We start from the raw sequence: 21215 nt of genomic DNA on the forward strand, positions 1-21215 counted from the left end.
ACACACACACATATATATATAATTTGATTTAAATGCCACCCTTCTCCGGAGACTCAGGGCGGCTTACAATGTGCTCAGCAATAGCCTTCATCCTTTTGTATATTTATACAAAGTCAGCTTATTGCCCCCACAAACTGGGTCCTCAATTTACCTACCTTAGAAAGGATGGAAGGCTGAGTCAACCTTGAGCCTGGTGAGAATTGAACTCGCAGTAATTACAGGCAGCTGGATGTTAAATGCTGCCTTAGTAGGAGGCATTAGCCTCCTACGTCACTCAGGCTCCTATAATAATATTAATTATATTATAATTATATTATAATTATATTAATGTATTATGATTATCTTTAAAAAGTGTTCAGGAGTAGCAACTGGTACAAAATGTGGCAACAAAGCTACTACTTAGTAGAAGCTACAGGAGGTGCTTGACTCCCAACTGGAAGATCCCTATAGCATTCTCTTGCTTACCAGGTACAACTTAAGGTGCTGATATTGAATTTTAAAGCCCTAAGCATCTAGGGCCAGAGGGGTGCAATGCCTCAGCAGTTAAGATGGTGGGCTTGTTGCCTAGAAAGTTGATAACCCCGGTTCAAAATCCCAGCGCCCTCAGATGGAGTGAGCTCCTGTTACTGACCTAAGCTCAGGGGTGAAATCCAGCAGGTTCTGACAGGTTCTGGAGAACCGGTAGCGGAAATTTTGAGCAGTTCAGAGAACCAGCAAATACCACCTCTGGCTGGCCCCAGTGGGTTGGGAATGGGGATTTTGCAATATCCTTCCCCCAGGAGTGGGTAGGGAATGGGGATTTTGCAGTATCCTTCCCCCAGGAGTGGGGAGGGAATGGGAATTTTGCAGTATCCTTCCCCCAGAGTGGGGTGGGGAGAGATTTTGCAGTATCCTTCCCCTGCCATGCCCAAGCCATGCCCACCAAGCCACACTATGCCCACCAAGCCACACCACACCACGCCCACCAAGCCACGCCCACATAACCGGTAGTAAAAAAACTTTGGATTTCACCACTGCCTAAGCTCCTGCCCACCTAGCAGTTTGAAAGCATGCAAATACATGTAAATAAATAGGTACCACTTCCGCGAGAAGGCAACTGCGTCTCGTGCACCTCAGTGTATAGTCATGCCGGCCACATGACCATGGAAGCATCTTCGGACAATGCAGGCTCCCTCGGCTAAGAAACGGAGATGAACACCATTCCCCAGAGTCAGACACGACTAGACAGGGAAAAACTTTATCTTAAGACCTTACTCTGAGGAACTAATTCTTTTAAGAACTTGTCCAGTGATTAATATCTGCAAAAAAGATATCTGGGACAACTTTGGCTTTTACTTTCTTTTTTTTTTTTTGGTGTGTGTTTATAACAATTTTATTAATTCATGACATAACATACAAAAAACAAAAGCAAACAGAAGGAGAAATGGGGAAGGGAAAGAGAAAACTGTGGAAGAGAAGGGGAAAAAAGGAAAGAAAAGGAATTGACTTCCAATTTTGGTGCAATAGAATAGAATAGAATAGAATAGAATAGAATAGAATAGAATAGAATAGAATAGAATAGAATAGAATAGAATAGAACAGAATTCTTTATTGGCCAAGTGTGATTGGACACACAAGGAATTTGTCTTTGATGCATACGCTCTCAGTGTACATAAAAAGACAAGATACATTCGTCAAGAATCCTAAGGTAGAACACTTAATGATAATCATAGGGAACAAACAAGCAATCAAATCATACTAGGAAACAATCAATATCAATATAAATTGCAAGGATATAAACCAGAGGTGAAATGTAAAATTTGTTACTACCGGTTCTGTGGGTGTGGCTTGTTGTTGTTGTTGGTGTAATGTGACTGCGGTGGGCGTGGTCAACTTTTTTAAAAAAAAAACTTTTCAAAGCATTTTTTCTAATGCTTTGAAAAGCTTCTGCCGATCAGGAAACTCAGCTGAGATCGTCAGAAAGGCTTTTTAAAAAATACCTCTCTGCCAATAGGCAACCCAGCTGGGATCGTCAGAGACTTTTCAAAGCATTTTTTTTACCACCTCTTTGGCCAAGAGATTGCAGAAAAAAATGCTTTGAAAAGCCTCTGACAATCCCAGCTGAGCCGCACGATCATCAGAGGCTTTTTTTTTTAATTTTTAAAAGCATTTTTTTCGTTGGAAGAGGTTATAGAAAAAATGCTTTTAAAAGTAAAAAAAAAAAAAGCCTCTAATGATTGTGCAGCTCAGCTGGGCATGGTGGGGGGGGGGGGGCGCAGGGATTTTTGCTACTGGTTCTCCGAACCACCCACCACCATCGCTACCGGATCGGGCGATCTGGTCCGAATTGGGAGCATTTCACCCCTGATATAAACAACAAAGTTACAGTCATGTAGTCACAAGTGGGAGGAGATGGGCGACAGGAACAAATAGAGTAATGACATCAAACCACAACTTTTTAGTTTTACATGGTAGTTTAAACTAGCCATTTCCGTCACACCATATCTATCTAACTGGTAAATCCGAAAATCAAAATTTCATTTTTTTTTCTACCTCAAGCACAAAGTCCAGAAGTGGTTTCCAGATAGAAACAAAGGTATTTGTATTTTTTTTTTTTTTATCAAAGCAGTCAATGTCGCCATCTCTGCTAACTCCATCAATTTATGCAGCCATTCATCAATTGTTGGGGTTGAAGTGTCCTTACATTTTTGAGCATAAAATAATCTTGCTGCCGTCAACATGTATAGCATCAACTTTGGCTTTTACTTTCCATGTCCTCCTTAAGTTCCTCCTTCAGCTTTGCTCCTTCTCCAGTTTCTCATACTCCTTCCTGATGCTGCTGTCACCTGGCATTGCCAACATATGAAGAACAGTTGCAGGAACTGGGCCTGGCTAGTCTAGTGAAGAGAAGGACCAGGGGTGACATGATAGAAGTGTTCCAATATTTGAGGGGCTGACACTGAGACCAAGGGGTCAAGCTATTTTCCAAATCACCTGAAGGCCAGACAAGGAATAATGGATGGAAACTGATTAAGGGAAGATTCAATCTGGAAATAAGGAGAAATTTTCTGACAGAGAGAACAATCAACCAATGGAACAGAAGTTGCCTTCAGAAGTTGTGGGAGCTTCATCGCTGGAGGCTTTCAAGAAGAGATTGGACTACCATTTGTCAGAAATGGTGTAGGGCAGTGATGGCTAACCTTTTTGCCATCGCGTGCCAAAAGGTCCCACCGGAAGTTGGCAAATGGGCCATTTCCGGCCACCGGAGGGCCTCCGGGGGATGGTGGTGAAGGCCATTTTCACCATCCTGGGTTCCTAGAAAGGCTCTGGAGCCTGGGGAGAATGAAAAACGGGCCTTCCCCACCCCTCAGGCCCTCCGGAGGTAGGAAACAGCCTGTTTCCCTACTTCCGGTGGGCCCAGAAGGCTTGAAAATCAGCTGGCCGGCACACGCATGCACACCGGAGCTGAGCTTGCGTGCCCACCGATATGGCTACGTGTGCCATCTGTGGCACACATGCCATAGGTTTGCCCACACGGGTGTAGGGTCTCCTGCTTGGGCAGGAGGTTGGACTAGATGACCTACAAGTCCCTTCTATCCGGTTTAATCTAAAGTTGCATATATAGTATGTGCTGTAGGTAGGCAACAATCAACAAGGCAGTACTGCACCATCACAATGCCATTTCTGCTCCTTTTGTACTTGTGATGATGTCGTCTTGATGTGTGAGAGGAGCAGCTGCTGTCTTGCAACAGTGACCACTGCTTTAATCATTTTTATAAAAGGATCACATTCTGAGGATTACCTCTCAGCATTCAAAGAATCTCTAATGGTGCAACTCCAATCTCAGGCTTTCTTTAAAGTAGGTGATCTGTTGGTTTGTTTTAATCATTTTAACAGACGTTTTAAAACACAATAAAGGAAAAACAAAAAGATTTTTAAGAATTGTGGAAGTATTCAGATCAGTGGTAGGTTTCAAATTTTTTTACTAGTTTTATCAGTTCTTTGGGTGTGGCTTGGTGGCCGTGGCTTGGTGGGCGTGGCAGGGGAAGGATATTGTAAAATCTCCATTCCCTCCCCACTCCAGGGGAAGGTTACTGCAAAATCCCCATTTCCTCCCGATCAGCTGGGACTCGGGAGGCAGAGAATAGATGGGGGCAAGGCCAGTCAGAGGTGGTATTTACCGATCTCCAAACTACTCAAAATTTACGCTACCGGTTCTCCAGAACTGGTCAGAAGCTGCTGAAACCCACCTCTGATTCAGATATATAAAATTGAAAAAGTATTTTAAAATAACATTGGAGTAATATGATGTAAATGATGTAATTATCATTAAAATCAATTCAAAGAACAAAAATAATAAGAAATAAGAATATGATAAGTATAATTAGTCAGATAAGACAGTTAATAGAAATGTCTATTAAATCTACAAAGGTCCATATAACAAAAAAGGCAAAATCTAATGTTTTAAACCACCCCATTAAGAATAATTCAAATGTCAAATGTGGCATGTCTAAATAATAATTAGAATTCTAATCCATAAATAATTCCTATGTTAAGTTAAATTCTGTATCAGATTCATTTTTAAATATAAAACTATTTTTTGATACTGACGCATTCTTAGTCTGCCATAAAACTTTGCCATTTTTTAAAAGATGTCTAGGAAAAAAAACATAAAAGTATTCCAATAACTGTTTCCATACACAAAGTCAATCTGTATATTTTGTAGGAATGTAAAGTTTCCTAACAGTTAGCAAAAAAACAGATGGCAGGAAAGAAAAATATTTAAAGTTTACTTCATTTTGCAGGACGTTATTTTCTGGAATTGTAGAGACATTTCCACTAAACATAATTTTAAAAAACGATCCAATTTAAATGAGTGCATTTCCATCAAGTTTTAGATTATGAATTATCTTTTAAGTAATCAGCACTAGAGTAATTTATCAGTGAAAAGGCATCTGGGAAAAAGCATTTTTTTTTCTAATTCACTGTCAATTTTATATTTCTCTTCCATTGCTATTTCATTGTTACCTACCAATAATTCTGTTTAAATTAATTGCCATCCAGCAGCCAGCTGGAAAAACCCAAGTAAGGTTTTACTTAAGGAAGGGCTTAGTTTAATCTTCGAGTTTATATAAAGAGACAATTAACCTCTGCCAATGAACCATCAAGTGTTGGTACTTTTGTTCCTGTGCAATGAAGATTTGTTATAAGTTGTGCAGTACATAGAACAGAGGTCTTCAAACTTGGCAGCTTTAAGACTTGTGGATTTCAACTCTCCAGCCAGCTATGCTGGGAGTTGAAGTCCACAAGTCTTAAAGCTGCCAAGTTTGAAGACCTCTGACATAGAACATAGAATAATAGGAGTGGAAGGGACCTTGGAAGTCCTTCCAAGGTCCTTTCCTTGAACCTTCTGCTCAATTGTCTTCTCTGTTGGCAGTTCCAATCTGTGTCAGTGTATCTTTTCAACGGACAGCTGTCAAACTGGTTGTCACTCATGTCCACCTTCTTTCTATGAAGCTAAGATTACACTGGTTTTATATATGAAGACATCACTGTTCTTTCTTAATATAAGGCCAGGACTTTTCTGGGTGCAGCGGAGTAAACCAAAGGAGTGTCTGGTTAAGGATCCATGGTGGCTAGACGAAATCTCACAGTCTGACACCAATACATATTCTTCAGTTTCCTTGAGCCTAATAGTTCAATCATCCCACAGGCCTTTTCCTCAATCTTGGGGAAGCAAGAGAATTAGCCACTGGATAGCCTTCATCAAGGAACTTTACAGAGTATTGTTTTATCTCAGTTCAGAACTGTTGTTGTTGTTGTTAGTTGTGAAGTTGTGCCCAACCCATCGCGACCCCATGGACAACATTCCTCCAGGCCTTCCTGTCCTCTACCATCCTCTGGAGTCTATTTAAGCTCACGCTGACTGCTTCAGTGACTCCATCCAGCCATCTCCTTCTCTGCCGTCCCCTTCTTCTTTTGCCCTCAATCTTTCCCAGCATTAGGCTCTTCTTCAGGGAGTCCTTCCTTCTCATTAGGTGGCCAAAGTATTTGAGTTTCATCTTCAGGATCTGGCCTTCTAAAGAGCAGAACTGAAGAACATACAAATCCTGAAGGCTTTCCCCCATTACTGGTGTATTTGTCCTAAGATCTCAAATTTATTAGTGATTATATGTACTTCACTTATGTGAAGTAACGTTACTGGAGAGAATCCCACAACAACAACAACAACAACAACAACAAAAGTATTAAGGGTCTTGTAAATATCAACTAAGCTTGAGCCAGCTAAGGGATAGAACCTGCTTATTAGGCAAGGCCTTGTTAGTATTTGGATGAGTGCCCCCTCCCAGGGGCTTCAGATTAGAGTGGACATCAAAAGACACCGTTGAAGCAAGGGTGAAATCCAGCAGGTTCTGACAGATTCTGGTAGCAAAAATTTTGAGCAGTTCGGAGAACCGGCAAATGCCACCTCTGGCTGGCCCCAGAGTGGGGTGGGAATGGAGATTTTGCAATATTCTCCCCCCAGGAGTGGGGAGGGAATGGAGTTTTGCAGTATCCTTCCCCTGCCACGCCCATGAAGCCACACCCATGAAGCCACACCACGCCCACCAAGCTACGCCCACAGAACTGGTAGTAAAAAAAATTGGATTTCACCACTGCCTTGAAGGAATGTAGGGAAATCACTTCTGTATTTCAAAATGCTGCAGTATGACCCATTTGGAGACTGGCTGCATAGCTTAGCTGTACTTGTTTTCCTATTCTTTATGCTCTGAATAGAAGGAACATTTCTGGGGTAAAAAAAAAAAGAGGTGATCTACACGCAACCAAATGTATATTTATATGTATAATTTCCTATAATTAATTATTCCAGAATAATTTCCTATTCTGAAATAGGGAAGCAGGTGTCTGGAACAGTCAGCAATTTTCTAGCAGATAAAGCCCAAATTGTTCCTTTGTAGAGATAATTCATTAATCTGCCTTAGCTGAAACTCGCGTATCCTGTTATTAAAGCTTTCACTGCAAATCATTGCTTCTTCCATTGTTACAAAACTCAGGGATACCGATAGTATAGCTGGAGGACAGAGCAAAAAGCGACAGAGCCTTGAACCAAGTTCAAATTCCAGAATTCCAGCTTAATTTTTTTCCCATTCTGTCAGATACAGAAAGCCCTCTCAGGTATGCTTACGTCTATCACGTTTTTAGGAGAATGAATAACAGAATAATAGAATAACAGAGTTGGAAGGGACCTTGGAGGTCTTCTAGTCCAACCCCCCACTCAAGCAGGAAACCCTATATCATTTCAGATAAATGGTTGTCCAATCTCTTCTTAGGAACCTCCAGTGATGGAGCACTGACAACTTCCAGAGGAAAATTGTTCCACTGATTATCTGTTCTGTCAGGAAATTTCTCCTCAGTTCTACGAAGGCAGAGTAGCTGTATCTAAATATTCCAGAAGATTCCAAGAGAAACAGTTTTTTAAAACATGATATTTGAATTGAATTGAATTGTGAGGGTGCTTTGTAAAATCATCTATAACCCATGAGAAAAAGTAAAATTGAGTTCAACTCAGAGTGACATGAGCTGTTCTTGGAAACACAGATTTTTTTTCCCAGTTATCTAAGGTGGTTACAACCCTGAGATTCCTTAAACTTGTTCTTAATTTGTTCTTAAGTCTCACAAAGAACAGGCAGGAACCTCCTCAGGGTACTTTCATTCTAAAAGATAAAGGAGTCTAATATAAGAAAATATTTCAGGCGACTCAGATCTGAACTGTGGAGTTCTTGGTGATCTCTAAGCTTCTTTGTTTCCTTGCACAGCTTCATTACCCAAATAGGTACAGGTTTTCTGCCTGATAGTTTGTCTGGTGTTAATCCCTGCTTATCTGGGTGTTGGCTGAAGGAGAGGATGCTTCTAGTCTTCTTATTTTGTTCCTAGTTTTTTTTTATTGCTTCTTTTGAATGGTGTGTAAATGTGGTTTACCTCTATGTGTCTATTGAGGCTAATTAGTTTGAATTCCAAGCTTCCAGGAATTCCCTAGCATTTTTAAAAAAATTGGTTTGGTTTAAGATGCTAAAATTTTCTCAGTTGAAACTATGGTTGAGTCTGTCTATAGGTTGTAAGATAACATACCAGACAAACAATCAAATAGAAAACAATATTCTAATCAAGAAACACTCCAAGGAGAAAACTATACTTCCACCCAAAAGCGGCAGGGCAGGTTACTGTATATAAACAGAGTGTAACACCAACTCAGTCACACTGATAAAGTTACCTACTTGGGTAATGAAATGTTTGCAAGCAAACCAATCAAGCTCCGAGAACTTCACAGGTAAGAGAATTTCAAGTTTAAAGCCAACTTTGAACTGAGTCCAGAATTGGATTGTTAAAATGAGACACAGCTAGTAATAAAACAAAACAAATATGTCGGCAAATAGCAGCAGTCACTTTTTTAAAAAATGCTTACATTTTGGAGCATTTGCATTTAAATCTTTGAACAAGAATATTTACATGAGAAAAAGAGAAGAGCTCAGTGTTTTGCATTGTAAAAGGAATAAAGAATAGTGGAAGAAATAAACAAAGCCTTCATGGATTAGTAAGTGGTAGAATTAAAGAAATACATTTCTGATTGTTAAAAATAAAATGAAATGAAAATTGAAGAGAAACTTTGGATCACAATATTTATTTATTTTTTTACTGATGTGGCCCGATATTAGATCTTTTAATAAATTTAACTATCCCTCTAATCCAGGAGTGCTATTCAGCAGGTTCTGACAGGTTCTGGAGAACCGGTAGCGGAAATTTTGAGCAGTTTGAAGAACCGGCAAATACCACCTCTGGCTGGCCCCAGAGTAAGATGGGAATGGAGATTTTGCAGTATCCTTCCCCCAGGAGTGGGGAGGGAATGGGGATTTTGCAGTATCCTTCTCCTGCCACGCCCACCAAACCACGCCCACAGAGCCCATAGTAAAAAAAAAATTGAATTCCACCACTGCTCTAATCCCGTATTATGGTCTTTTTTTGTCACTTTCTAACTTCATTATATTTCCTCAACTATCTCTAAAGGAAGAGTCTTAACTTGATTAGTGCATCAGCTTATTTTCTAGCTCTGTATAATCCATTAAAGCAGGGGTGTCCAATCATGGCAACTTTTAAGACTTGTGGACTGCAACTCCCAGAATTCCTCAGCCAGCACGTCTTAAAAAAGAGTCTTTAAGTGGCCAAGGTTAGATATACCTGCATTAAACCCAACAAGAGTCACACAATACACTGAATTACAAAGACATCAAAACCGAACACCAGCTAAACCTAGAATTTTGTGTGAGAAGGTTATGTTGTGAGCATAGAATCTGAAGTCGCAAGCGTCACACCAAACCTTAACGCAGTTTATTGATTTCTGGCTTGCCATGTTGTGTGAATCCAGTCAAAGATAATTTCACACACTCTGGTTAAAGAAAGCAAGATTTAAAGTGATGTGTGACCCAAGCCAGAAGCAATCAACAAGCAGGAATAGAGATAGTAACAGCAGCAACTCCCTTGGTAAAAAATATTGGGGGGAAAAAATGTAGAGAGCTTCACCCAAATGCAGGCAGCGTTTCGTAGCTTTCATCTACCGCTTATATGCATTATTTATTCACTGTAAGCGATTTTGAGTGTCTGAAGGAAAAGCACGGTAGTGAATTGTCTGATCTAAATAAATCAATGTTTATTTTCTTGTAACCTGACAGAATTTAAGGATTTAAGAATTCCCTGAAGAGGAATCTTAGAATATACACGAGAAGAATTCATAGCCTTTGATTTGACAGGTAGCCCTCAATTTACGACAATTCATTTAGTGACCGTTTGAAGTTACAACAGCACTGAAAAAAGTGATTTAAATTGCTCTTCACACTTACGACAGTATCCCCACAGCCACATGATGTAAATTTGGCCACTTGATAACTGGCATGTACAGGTAGTCCTTGATTTACGGCCACAATTGAGTCCAAAATTTATGTTGCTAAGTGAGACAGTTGTTAAGTGAATTTGCTCCGTTTTATGACCTTTGCCATAGTTGTTAAGTGAATCACTTCAGTTTTTAATTTAGTAACATGGTAACAGGGTAACATGGTTGTTAAGTGAATCTTGGCTTGTCAGGTGACAAGGTCACATGATCTCAGGACAATACCACTGTCATAAATATGAGTCAGTTGCCAAGCATCTGAATTTTAATCATGTGAGATGCTGGAATGGTCTTAAGCGTGAAAAATGGTCATGTCATTTTTTCTAGTGTCATTGTAAGTTCAAAGGGTCACTAAATGAACTGTTGCAAATTGAGGTCTACTGTATTTATGACAGTTGAGTGTTCTGGGGTCATGTGATTGCCACTTGAGATCTTCCCAGGAGGTTTCCATCAAGCAAAGATAATGGGGCAGTGATTCGCTTAACAACCATGCCAAAAAGGTCATAAAATCGGGCATGACTCCCTTAACAACTGCCTTGCTTAGCAATTGAAATTCTGGCCCCAATTGGTAAATTGTAAGTCAAGTACTGTACTAACTTTAGTACTTGCAATCTTTGCCAGTTGCCTTCATACAACATACGATGAGTGGTTGCAGGAACTGGGCATGGCTAGTCTAGTGAAGAGAAGGACCAGGGGAGACATGATAGCCGTCTTCCAATATTTGAGGGGCTGCCACAGAGAGGAGGGGGTCAAGCTGTTTTCCAAGGCACCTGAAGGCCAGACAAGGAATAATGGATGGAAACTGACCAAGGAGAGATTCAACCTAGAAATGAGGAGGAACTTTCTGACAGTGAGAACAATCAACCCATGGAGCAGAAATTGCCTTCGGAAGTTGTGGGAGCTTCATCACTTGAGACTTTCAAGAAATGATTGGACTGCCATTTGTCAGAAATGGTGCAGGGTCTCCTGCTTGGGCAGGGGGTTGGATTAGATGACCTACAAGCAGTGGTGAAATCCAATTTTTTTTACTACCAGTTCTGTGGGCGTGGCCTGGTGGGCGTGGCAGGGGAAGGATACTCCAAAATCTCCATTCCCACCCCACTCCAGGAGAAGGATATTGCAAAATCCCCATTCCAACCCCACTCCTGGGGGAAGGATATTGCAAAATCTCCATTCCCACCTCACTCCGGGGCCAGCCAGAAGTGGCATTTGCAGGTTCTCCGAACTACTCAAAATTTCTGCTACCAGTTCTCCAGAACCTGTCAGAAGTTGCTGGATTTCACTCCTGCCTACAAGGTCCCTTCCAACTCTATTAATCTGAATATTTTCAAGAAAAGAAAATTCCATGCTGAAGGACAAGATAAAGCTCACTATTTAAAGGTGAAAGGTGTTAGAATACAGCACCATCACACTTTTCTTGAAACCTCATCCTCAGATATGTAAGACCCATCATGTGAAATGATTCTAGAATTCAATCAAGTTTGGAAACATGATCAGCTTTAACAAAACCAAGTATCTCCTATTGCAGAAAGAGAAAACCCCAAAAGTGGAACTGGCCCATTTTGAGTACAGTGCATTCTATTCAAAACAGGCCATTACCTTATAATTATCTTTCAATGAGCTGAACTAGTTCTGTAAACCACAGTATGGTTCCTCTGATAATCTATGGCATAGATAAACACAGCAACTGCATTTTTTTTTTTTTAAAAAAAAAAATCATATTTAGCATGCACTATGAACTCAGAGCTAAAGACAATCACTGGGGGTTTGCTGTAATGTTGCGTGCCATGAAAACCCAGTCCTTGCATTTTGGGAGCCCTAATTTTATTTATGAATTCTGTGTGCCTGAAATTTATTCAGCCTCACAGCAGCTGACACAAACTCCAATTAATGCATCCAGGGTGCAACCAACAGTACAAACTAATAAAACATCCGCAGCACAACCATTAACAATAAAACGACCATGGCAAACAATACAAATGACAATAATCAAAATGACAGAGCATCCCCAATAACACTCTAATCCCATAAATTAGATTAATAAATAATCATTAGCGGGAGAGACTGTCCCACGGTAAAATTATACAGCGGCGTCGGCAATTGCAGTTACACAGAGAGTGTTGTTACTTTTCAAATCGCTCCGTCTTAATTGCCTTCAGAAACCACTGGTATGGCTAATTCTGGTGAGAAAATCTGGTTAAATCAGGCTTAATCAGGCTGGGTAAAATCAGGCTTAATAGCAATAACTATGAGAAGGATCTTGGAGTCTTACTGGACAACCAGCTAAATATGAGCCAGCAGTGTGGAGCGGCAGCCAAAAAAGCTAATGCAATCTTTAGCTGCATTAACAGAGGGATACAATCAAGATCAAGTGATACCACTCTGTAAAACCTTAGTAAGACCACACCTAGAGTACTGCATCCAGTTTTGGTCACCACACTATTAAAAAGATGTGGAGATTCTAGAAAGAGTGCAGAAAAGAGCAACCAGGATGCTCTAGGGGACTGGAGACTAAAACATATGATGAACGGTTGCAGGAACTGGGCATGGCTAGTCTAGTGAAGAGAAGGACCAGGGGGGACATGATAGCCATCTTCCAATATTTGAGGGGCTGCCACAGAGAGGAGGGGGTCAAGCTGTTTTCCAAGGCACCTGAAGGCCAGACAAGGAATAATGGATGGAAACTGATCAAGGGAAGATTCAACTTAGAAATGAGGAGAAATTTTATGACAGTGAGAACAATCAACCCATGGAACAGAAGTTGCCTTCAGAAGTTGTGGGAGCTTCATCGCTGGAAGCTTTCAAGAAGAGATTGGATTGTCATTTGTCAGAAAAAAAAATTTTTTTGCTTTAATTTATATGCCGCCCTTCTCCGGAAACTCAGGGCGGTTTACAATGCGTTAGGCAATAGCCTTCATACTTTTGTATATTTATACAAAGTCAGCGTATTGCCTCCACAATCTGGGTCCTCATTTCACCTACCTTAGAAAGGACGGAAGGCTGAGTCAACCTTGAGCCTGGTGAGATTTGAACTTGTGGTAATTGGAAGCAGCAGATGTTAATAACAGTGCTTTAATCCACTGTACTATCAGGCTCTTGGTGTAGGGTTTCCTGCTTGGGCAGGGGGTTGCACTAGATGACCTACAAGATCCCTTCCAACTCTGTTAATCTGTTAATCAAAGCATTCATGGTGCCCCCAAGCCGCACAGAGCAATCTGATCATCTGCAGGAGGTGTTCAAAAAAAGTCACAACGGAGGCACGGCTGTGCCATTGAAGCAACAGGTGGTTTTCACGTGCATTAAAAAAAAAAAAAAACCAAACCAGGCAGCACTTTGATGGCATTGTGGTGGCCGTCCCTTGTCCTTTTGGACTTCTCTCCGCAGACCTCCTCCACCCTCGCAGTGGCTCACACCCACCACCAAGGGGGCTGCTGTATTTTACACGAGCAGCGTTTCTGGATGGGCTGCAACAGCAAGCCTAATTATAGTGTGCTGCAGCAGCCGGCCTTTGTCCTAATCTCCAGGCAACGTAGGCTTGCACAAGCGTTTAATTGAACGCATGAAGCCCACCAGCCAGGATGAGGAAAAGCAGAGGTTGGAGATGTTAGATCGGCGCAGGGAAAGCAAGACGCGACCAGCTCTGGTCCAATTCAGTACTTTATTCAAGCACAGGAAAAAGACGAGTGGCTGGGCTGCCGGAGCTCTTTTATATACTCCGGCAGGCTCAGCCGCCCAATGACAGCTCTTTGAATTTCCCGCCGGAGGATTAGCCAATCCCCGGCGGGTGCCCATATAAGGACATAACACTCCTCCCCCCTTAGTCTGAAAAATGTCCATCACAGTTAATGTACGTGACGAAGTCACGCAAGAAGGCGGGGCGCCTGCTTGCCCGAGATGACCTGCGCAGTTCAGTCTGAGCTTCGCCGCCGGCCTGTGCAGGCGGAGCTCCTGTCCCTCCCGGTTCCCTGGTGGGGGTGGCCGGGGCTCCGGCCGTCGAGTGTGCGGGATCCGTCCCAGCACCTCCGGCCGCAACATCTGGAAGTTCGTGCTGGAGTCGCTGGTCCTTCCCTCGCCCGGAATCTCTGGAACCTCGCGGCTGGACGTCGCTGCTGTCTGGTGGGTGCCATCCGAAACCCGGTAAGTCCATTGGTGTTTCGTTGGGCTTCCGTGGCTCCCATCGCTGTCGCTGTCCGGTGTGGTCCACCTTGTCGGGGTGGTGTTCATCTCCGCGGCTGGGTTGGTGCTGGTTGGCTTCGCAGGGTTGGTGCTGGCCAACCTCGCCGGGGTGGTGCTGTTCGACCTGGTCTGGGTGGTGTGCGCCTCCCTTGCTGGAGTGGTGTTGGTCGACCTTACAGGGTTGGTGTTGGTCGACCCGGTCTGGATGGTGGTTGGGGTCTCCCTCGCCGGTCGGTTGCTGGCCGGTTCGGGTTGCGTGTTGTGCGCCTCCCCCGTGTGGTTGTCCCCAGTCTACTTGCCTGGAGCGTCAGTCTCCCTGGCAGGGCTGTTGTTGGTACTCGTCGGTGGAGGGGTGCGATTCTCCCTCCCTGGGTGGGCCCGGTCTACTCCTTGACTGTTGTGGCGGTCCCTCTCCATGGAGTGGCGGATGCCCACCTCGCCGGGTTGGTGATGCCATCCCTCTTGCGGCAGGTCCCGGTCTACTGCTCTGGATCGCCGATGGGTGAGTGCATGGTAATGTGCTTGGTTGGCCTCGTCGGGGTGTCGGTGGTCTGCCTCGCCTGGGTGTTGTAGGCCTGCCTCGTCGGGGTGTCACAGGCCTACCTCGCCGGGGTGTTGTAGGCCTGCCTTGCCGGGGTGTTGCAGGCCTACCTTGTCGGGGTGTTGTAGGCCTACCTCGTCAGGGTGTGGTAGGCCTACCTCGTCAGGCTGGTTTCCTTCCGATCCCCTCCACCTTTTCCGGAGCTGGTCGATGTGACGTCTACAGACCTGTCCATCTTCCAGCTCGACTCGGTAGGACTTCGGGCCGGTTGTGCTCTCTATTCTCCCCTTTAGCCACTTCAGAGAGCCGTTGAAGTTAAGCGCAAACACCGGGTCTCCTATGGCGAAGGCGCGGAGCGGCCGGCTGGCCGTTGCTGTCACTTCGGGGTTGTACTGGGGGTGCAGCCGGTCCAGGGGTGACCTCAGGCGTCTGCCCATCAGTAGCTCAGCTGGGCTCTTCTTGGTGGTGGCATGCGGGGTGATGTGCTGTGTAAGGAGGAAGTTGTAGATCCTCTCTTGCCAGTCGCCCGGACCCATCTTGGTGAGCGTCTCCTTGGTGAGTCTCACCATGCGTTCCGCTTGACCGTTTCCGGCTGGCCTGTAAAATGCGGTGAGGGCGTGGCGGATGCCCTGTCCCGCCAGGAACTCTTCCATGGCCTTGGACGTTAACTGTGGGCCATGTAACACCGCTCCTGCGCGAGCTGCACTGGCTCCCAGTGGTCTTCCGGGTGCGCTTCAAGGTGTTGGTTATCACCTTTAAAGCGCTCCATGGCATAGGGCCTAGCTATCTTCGAGACCGCCTGCTGCCACCGATGATCTCCCATCGACCTGTGCGCTCCCACAGAGAGGGCCTCCTCGGGGTGCCATCAGCCAAACAGTGCAGGCTGGTGACCCCCAGGGGGAGGGCCTTCTCTGTGGGGGCACCTACCCTCTGGAATCAATTGCCTCCAGAGATAAGGAGAATCCAAGACCTCGGTGCCTTCCGCCGTGCCCTTAAAACCTTCCTTTTCCAGCAAGCCGGGCTGGCCTAATTTTTTAAGTGTTTTTAAGTGTTTTGTTTATTGTTTTTAATTAATGGGGCCAAATTTATATATGTATATTTTAACTGTATTTTAATATTTGTACTTGATGTTTTTACTTGGCTGTTCACCGCCCTGAGTCCTTAGGGAGAAGGGCGGTATACAAATTCAAAATAAAATAAAAATAAATAAAATAAATTGTCTGAGACTAGGACATCTGGCAGCCCGTGTGTTGCGAATAGGCGCCTGAGTGCCCTGATGGTGGCTTCGGAAGTGGTAGATGACATGGGGATGACCTCTAGCCACTTGGAGAAAGCGTCCACAACAATTAAGAGGTAGTGCCCCTGCACTGGACCCGCGAAGTCAATATGGATCCGTGCCCATGGGCTGCTGGGCGTCTCCCACTCTGACACTGGGGCTTGGGCGGGGGCGGGACGTACCTCTTGGCACGGGTCACATCTGGCGACCCACTCTTCAATGTCCTTGTCCAGGGATGGCCACCAGACGTAACTCCGTGCCAGTCCTTTCATCCTTACGATGCCAGGGTGTCCGTTGTGGAGCGTCTCGAGCGTCTTCTTCTGTAAAGCGCTGGGAATCAGCACCCGGTCTCCCCATAGGATACAGCCTTTCATGGTGGGCAGCTCCTGTTGCTTCCGTGCGAAAGGGCTGAACTTTTCTGCCGGTTTCTCTGCTGGCCAGCCTCGCAGGACCCAGGATCTCACTTGCCTGAGTATGGGGTCCCTCTGGGTATGGGTGGCCACATCTGCTGACGTCACTGGGCAGTCTCTGTCGGCATCGATGTGGAGGAGGCTTATGGTGGGTGCGGGGTCTTCTACTGGCTCTTTGGATGGGCACCTACTCAGGGCATCTGCATTCCCGATGGTTTTGCCGGGCTTGTGAATGAGTCTGTATGAATACCCGGCAAGGAATATGGCCCAGCGTGTCATCCTGGGCGACATGTAGCCGGGTGTGGGTTTGTCACCCGCTAATAGTCCCAAAAGTGGCTTGTGGTCAGTGATGACCGTGAAGTTCCGGCCATATAGGTACTCATGGAAGCGCTTGACTTCAGCCACAATGGCCAAGGCTTCCTTGTCCAGCTGGCTGTAATTCCTCTCGGTGCTGGACATCGTTTTAGAGAAGTAGGCGATGGGTGCCTCTGATCCGTTGGGGAGCTGGTGGCTGAGGACTGCGCCAATCCCGTATGGTGAAGCGTCGCAGGTCAGCAGCAGAGGAAGTCTCGTGGTACTGGATCAGCACGCTATCAGAGGATAGGAGGCCCTTGATGGTCTTGAAGGCGTTTTCTTCCTCTGACCCCCATCTCCACGGAACCGCTTTCCCCAGCAATCGATGGAGTGGCTCAGCGGCCGTTGCCTTCTGTTTAAGGAACACCGCATAAAAATTTAGCAATCCCAAAAATGCTTGAAGCTCGGCTTTGTTTTTGGGGGCTGGAGCTTCGTGGATTGCCCTGACTTTAGCTTTGGTGGGGTGGATGCCGGTGCCATCTATGAGATAGCCCAGGAACTCGACCTCCTGGACCCCAATGATGCATTTGTCCCTCCTCACTCTCAAACCCTTCTCCTTGAAGCGCTGCAAAACTTGTTTAAGTCGCTCAAGCAGCTGGGTTTTAGAGTGCCCGGAGATCAACACATCATCAAAGTACGGCACCACCCCTGGAATGCCTTGGAGAAGGCGTTCCATCATTGATTGAAAAATGCCTGGGGCTGCGCTGACTCCAAATTGGAGGCGGTTACACTTAAATGCGCCCCTATGGGTGACAATCGTTTGCGCCTCCGCAGTTTTTTCATCCACTGGCAATTGCTGGTAAGCCTGGGCCAGGTCCAGTTTTGCAAATATTGTCCCACTCCCCAGTGAATGCAGCAGATGTTGCACCACTGGAACTGGGTATGCGCTCTGCGAAAGGGCCTTATTAATCAAACATTTATAGTCGGCGCAGATGCGCACAGATCCATCATGCTTCATGGGGGTCACAATGGGTGTCTCCCATGCTGCATGATCGATCGGTTCCAACACGCCCTGGGCTATCAGCTTATCTAGCTGGGCATCTACTTTGGGCCTCAGGGCAAACGGAACTCTGCGGGGCTTAAGCCTAATGGGGGTAATTGTCTTATCAAGATTAAAGGAAATGGGCTTCCCCACAAATTTCCCCAGCTTACCGTCGAAGACTTCCTTGAACTCTTCGAGGAGGGTGTCGAGTTCGTCCTGACGAATTTGGTTAACCCCTACTATCCCGAGCCCTAGTGGCTTGAACCACTCCATGCCTAGCAGGGTTGGGCGGTCGTGCTCGATGATGGTGATGGAGAGGTTGCCTTGGAATTCTTGGTAAGACACGTGGAGCGAGGCTCTTCCCAGGACTCCGATGTGGTTTCCTCTGAAGTCCACCAGCCTGGAGCGCAGGGGTCTCAGGTCCCTCTTGCGGATGTCTGGCTTGATGCGTTTTAAGTTTTTCCAATCCATGATTGAGTAGATGGAGCCAGAGTCTACTTCCATGGAGCATGGGGTCCCTTCGAGCAGCACGGTCGCGTGGCACTTGGTGGCGGTGTCGTCGTCATCGGAGAGGTGTATTGTGGTTTGGTGTACTGCTCTCCTCCGGTTCCCATCGCTCTCGCCCCGTCTGGATTGGTAGGAGGACCGTTTGGATGCCCTTGCGTTGTCCTCCCGGTTTTCGCGAGGGCGGTGGCTGGAGGGCTCTGGGGCTGGTTCCTCAGCTCTGCATGCCTCTGCAATGTGCCCTCTCCTGTTGCAACGCCGGCAGGTTGCGTCTCTCCATTTGCAGCTGGCTCTGGCGTGGTCCCCTCTGCAGCTGGCACAGCGCTCCCCCTTGTAACTTTTTTGGGCGGTTTCCCGCCTTGGGGGTCTGGATACCTTGTGTACGGTGGATTCCTCCTCCGACTCTGATCCAGCTGTGGAATCCTCAGTTGATGATTGCGTTGTGGAGCGAATCTTGTGGATTCCCTTTGCTCTGCTTACTGCGTTGATTGAATAATCAAAACTGTGAGCATCGTGAATTCCTTCTGGGGCCCAGAGCAGTAGTGAAATTCAAAAATTTTCCCTACTGGTTCTGTGGGCGTGGCTTGGTGGGCATGGCTTAGTGGTCATGTGACCAGGAAAACCAACTATCACACTTTACACAAAAATAACACAACGGCTACACAACTGACACACACAATGCAAAAGCAGCTGGACTTCACACAAAATGGCCCCCGCAACAAGCAGGAAACTCACAGAGTCACAGAGAGCTCAAAAACAAACTATCACATTTTACACAAAAATACCCGTTGGGCAACAGGTAGTAAAAAAAAATGCTAAAAAAAGTTTTAAAAAAAGTTCAGGCGATCAGCTGTGCCGTGCGATCGTGGGAACTTTTTTTTTTAAAGCATTTTTTTTATTACCGGTTTGGGTGAACCACCCCAAACCGGTAGCATTTCACTCCTGGGCCAGAGTAGAACCTACATAACATGTCAAGAGAAGGCAATATTGTACCAGAAAGGTTATTGGTCCAACCTATCAGATGGCCATTTTGTGTGGCTCTATATCAGGGATTGCTGACTTGAGGTCCTCCAGCCAAATTTCTAATTGCTTTCAATTTCAGAAGCCTTCTGGTAACCAGTTGTTCAGCCCTGTGGCAAGATAGATGGACAACGAGTTGTCCAAAAGATAGATAAATAATGGGTTTATTTATGTGCACATTTCAGGGGGGTCCTGCCCATTATTTTTTGTTAAGCTTCAGCCATCATTGACAAGCATCCATTTGTCTCTTCCATCTATCACCCATAGAGCATAGAATCATAGAATGACAGGGTTGAAAGGACCTTTGAGGCCATATTTACAACTGCAATCTAGGTACAAGAAAGACTAGGTGGAAGAATACGGAATTGACACGGAACCAAAACAACTAGACAAATTGTTGAGAGGCCCCGAAGAAAAATTAATATCCAAAATATACAATTATCTATTAGAATTTGATAGAGTAGAGGAGGTGGTGAAAGAACCGATGATTGCATGGGCTAAAAACATAGGGCATAATATAGATTTAGAGGATTGGGAAAGAATTTGGAACAAAAATTACACTATAACAAAATCCGCTGTTTATAAGGAAAATCAATACAAAATGCTGTACCGTTGGCACCCAGCTCCAGCAAGGCTGGCTAAAATGTACTTGAATTTAAGCCCAAAATATTGGAAATGTAACATCAAGGTACGTTCTTTCATGCTTGGTGGCTATGTCCTGAAGCGAAAAAGTACTGGACTAAGATACAAGGGTGGCTACAAGAGATAATAAAATGGAGGCTTTTTAAGAAGAGATGGACTGCCATCTGTCAGAAATGGTGTAGGGCAGTGGTTCTCAACCTGTGGGTCGTGACCCCTTTGGGGGTCGAATGACCCTTTCCCAGGGGTCACCTAAGACCATCGGAAAACACATATTTTCAATGGTTTTAGGAATAATTTTATGGTTGGGGGTCACCACAACATGAGGAACTGTATTAAAGGGTCGCGGCATTAGGAAGGTTGAGAACCACTGGTGTAGGTTCTCCTGCTTGAGAGAGGGGTTGGACTAGATGACCTACAAGGTCCCTTCCAACTCTGTTAATCTGAATCTATCTAAAATGATCAAAGACCTGGAGACTAAAACAAACGATGAACGGTTGCAGGAACCGGGCCTGGCTGGTCTAGTGAAGAGAAGGACCAGGGGAGATATGATAGCAGTGTTTTAATATTTGAAGGGCTACCACAGAGAAGAGGGGGTCAAATTATTTTTGAAAGCACCTGAAGGCCAAGCAAGGAACAATGGATGGAAACTGACCAAGGAGAGATTCAACCTGGAAATAAGGAGGAACTTTCTGACAGTGAGAACAATCAACCAATGGAACAGAAGGTACCTTCAGAAGTTGTGGGAGCTTCATTATTGGCAGTCCAATCTTTCAAAAAAAGATTGGACTGCCATTTGTCAGAAATGGGGTAAGGTCTCTTGCTTGAGGGGGGCAGGGGGTTGGACTACATGACCTACAAGGTCCCTTCCAACTCTGTTCATCTGAATCTATCTAAAATGATCAAAGACCTGGAGACTGAAACATACGATGAACGGTTGCAGGAACCGGGCATGGCTGGTCTAGTGAAGAGAAGGACCAGGGGAGACAGGATAGCAGTGTTTTAATATTTGAGGGGCTGCCACAGAGAGGAGGAAGGGGGTCAAGCTCTTTTCCAAAGCCCCTGAAGGCCAGACAAGGAACAATGGATGGAAACTGACCAAGGAGAGATTCAACCTGGAAATGAGGAGGAACTTTCTGACAGTGAGAACCATCAACCCTCCAAGTTGCCTTCGGAAGTTGTGGGAGCTTCATTATTGGAGGCTTTCAAAAAAAGATTGGACTGCCATCTGTCAGAAATGGTGCAGGGTCTCCTGCTTGGGCAGGGGGTTGGACTAGATGACCTACAAGGTCCCTTCCAACTCTTTTAATCTGTAATCATCAGCTAGCTCTGCGCTCGGGAAGGGGACGGAAGGGGCGCGGACAAAGCCGGGCATCAGGAACCGGGAAGAAAGC

The sequence above is a fragment of the Pituophis catenifer genome, unplaced genomic scaffold (genome assembly GCF_029215685.1).
Source record: "Pituophis catenifer annectens isolate HBS135680 unplaced genomic scaffold, rPitCat1.0.hap2 SCAF_9, whole genome shotgun sequence".
Taxonomy (NCBI): Eukaryota; Metazoa; Chordata; class Lepidosauria; order Squamata; family Colubridae; genus Pituophis; species Pituophis catenifer.